General features: G+C 36.8%; 1 long non-coding RNA gene across 1 annotated transcript; it reads left to right on the forward strand.

The window, feature by feature from the left end:
- Positions 1 to 782: 782 nt before the first annotated feature.
- Positions 783 to 2,276, forward strand: LOC102019342. Its single transcript, XR_259067.2, has 3 exons — positions 783 to 934; positions 1,610 to 1,661; positions 2,189 to 2,276. It is a non-coding gene; the product is annotated as an uncharacterized LOC102019342 (long non-coding RNA).
- Positions 2,277 to 3,109: the final 833 nt, after the last annotated feature.

Raw genomic sequence — 3,109 nt, forward strand, 5'->3', positions numbered from 1 at the left:
GTGGAGAGCGAGAAAGAGATCAAAGAGGAAAGGGAAGGGAGTTAGACCCTTCCAGGCCATGCCAGCAGTGAGCAGTCTATTCTGACCACACCACACCTCCCACACCATGTCAGAAAACACACTCACCTCTACAATCACCCACTGAAGAGTGCATGGGACTTTGGGGAGAGACTGAATTATGGGAGCGTTTAGAGGAAAACAATAATAAAGTCACTTGGAAGTAAATATTCTTTTCATCTTTGCAAAATACATGATCATTTACTACGGTGTGCTGGTAGTAGTGGATCACAATCAAATAAGATAAAACTGAGCTTTTCTTAACAGGTTGACCTTTTACAGAGCCAGATCAGAAGATCGCATGCTCTCCTATGTTCTAACTTTGTTCTTTAACATACAAGTCTATGAATTTTATGTGTATGTGCGCATGCATGCATGTATGTGTGTGTGCATCTCTGTATGTTGGTATTGCATCAAGAAGATGCAATATTTATTCAATAATGTATCATTTAGGATGTTTTAGGATGTAGGAAACAGAAAAGAGGACTTAATTTAGCTTGAATAAATAAGAAAATGTGTTATTCTCAATAATATGAAGTGCTCAGGTCACAGTGACATTTGAATCCAGCTTGTTGCCTCTTTGAGCTCCATCTTTGTGTTTGTTCTAGTGATCTTCATTGTCATACATAACTACCTCATATGTCCTTCATATGTCTTACATGTACAGGATTGCTACTTCATGGAAAATAACTACTTCCTCCTCATTCCTTTTTGTAGGAGTACAGGAACTTTTCAAGGAAGGTCCTTCAGAGACCTCCCTCACTTCTTCATTGGCTGCAAGTGATCCATTGGGAAAAGCAGACTAAATCAACGTCTAGAAAACTCATTCGTGAAGTTTGGTGAAATTACAAGGAATTATTAGACTCATTAGAAAGGAGTGGGTACTCCCTGAAAATGAAATTTTGCCTTCAAGAAAAAAAAGTGTTTTGTTAGCAGTGTGTGATAAGTTATAATAATGACCACAGTAACTGACATTTGTTGAATGAATACTCTGTTTAGCATAGTATACTCAATGGTTAAGTGCAATCCTCCATTCAGTAAACATGCCAGATGTATAGCAGATACACATTCTGAAGCTCACTCAAGGAAATAGATATGTTCAGGTTCATACAGATAATAAATGACAGGAAGGAGCAGAAATGTAAAGCAAAGCTCTCTGTCCATCAGGCCGTTGCTGTTTCTGGTGTTTCCCAGGGAAGGCCTTGAAAGAGCTTTAGCTTTCAAAGCCTCAGAGATCATACAGTGATGTATTTCATGAGTTGAATGAACGGTTTGTTAGGGCCATCATGGTTACTTCCTTTATTGTGTAATAGACTTATCTAAACACAGCACTTGCTGGTTGCAAACTTTCTTGTAATTGGGATACAAGAGCTGCCTTCAAATCTCTCCCAGCCTTACCATTAATGATCTGTTTAAGATCATTCAAAGTCTAGATTTCATTGTCAGTTAAACTGAGTCAGAGAAAACTAGAAACTGCGCATTGTGGCTGATGCCATCAATTTAAGGTGTGAGTTTGGGAAATTTAACCATGACTTATTTCTTCTCCTTACAGGCCAATACCACCATTAGTGAAGGGCTGTTCTGTATCTGTGGACAGTATTTTTGTGAGTTACTCAAGGCATCTTGCTCTGAGTTTCCAATCACTGGAGCTTCAAATTAGAGCTTAGATCTAATTTTAAGGGGAAATAATCATTATATATGACTGTTATCTTTTTAATGGTTAAATTCTTGGGGTTTCATAGAGTGTTTTAGAGCTGATGTCCCCAGCAAATCCAACTGCATGAGTTTTTCCATTCTTTTCATGCCAAGGCCTTCCCCATCTTCTCCACTTACTAGTTCAGAAAAACTTTTCCTTACTATTGTCTATCTAATTACTTTTCTTTCCAAATACACTATCAATTTCAGGCTTTTGTGGAAAGACATAGTCAGTTTTGACTTCATATTGACACACTGTTGTAAAACTTTTCAATATGTGGAGAACAGCACTTATTTAAATCCCAAGAAGAGTAAAGATACCTGATGCAAAACTCTTAAAATTATTACTAAATGCATTGCCTGGCAAATGACTAGCTCATTATAGATGTTACATTACAATATTTTCTAATATGTGTTATTTTACCTTTTATTTCAGGCTTCCCCACTGGTCTGGATACATATTCTGAAATAGTAACCTATGGTACAATGGATGTGGATTGTGTGATATCTAGGTTGGATATATACCATACTGCCAGAATAAATGGTCTAAAAGAATAAAAAATGGATTAATATTTACCAGGCATCTTTCATAGGACAAAATTCTGCATACTACTTTTACTTGTCTGATCTCCTATGTTTTCATTTTTATTTTATTTACTTTTAGCCTACTGACAGAAACTGCCCCTATTTAAATGGGGAACAAATATTCTTGAAGAGCAAGCATACTTAACAAAACATCCACTCTATTTCATATAACTAAAGCACTGAAAGACATAAGTGAAGAACATATATATCTGCAGGCACTGATGAGATAAAGAATTTAACATATTCACCTGCCTCCATCTACTTTTTTCTATGGTTCTGTGGCCTCAAGCTGCTTACTGCAAATTAGATTTTGCCTTAATATTCTAATGCTGAATAAGGAAATTGGGATCTAAATAATTAAGTTGTGAGAAGTGCAAAACTAAAGCAATCTATTAATGCAATATGAACATCCCTTGATTATGTTTGTAGAGTCAATTTGCTTGTTTTAAATGGTGAATTAGAACTGAAAGGTAAATTGAAATTTAGAAGAAAATGTAATAATAAATAAGTTCCATTTTTTTTTTCTGTTTCAAATGTCAGAGCTGCCACTCAGGCGTGCTACTGAGATAAGAGTACATATGATCATAAGGCCACAAGAGCTACCTCTTAATTGATAGACTGACTGCTAGTACAGTTACCCACTCTTAATCCTCTTCTTACCCTCAAGAAAGGAAACCAGGGGCTGGGGATTTAGCTCAGCGGCAAAAGCGCCTGCCTGGCAAGCGCAAGGTCGTGAGTTCGGTTCCCGGTACCGGAGAAAAACCAAAAAAAA

This window comes from Chinchilla lanigera, unplaced genomic scaffold (genome assembly GCF_000276665.1).
Source record: "Chinchilla lanigera isolate Chin_1 unplaced genomic scaffold, ChiLan1.0 scaffold00001, whole genome shotgun sequence".
NCBI classification, from domain to species: Eukaryota; Metazoa; Chordata; class Mammalia; order Rodentia; family Chinchillidae; genus Chinchilla; species Chinchilla lanigera.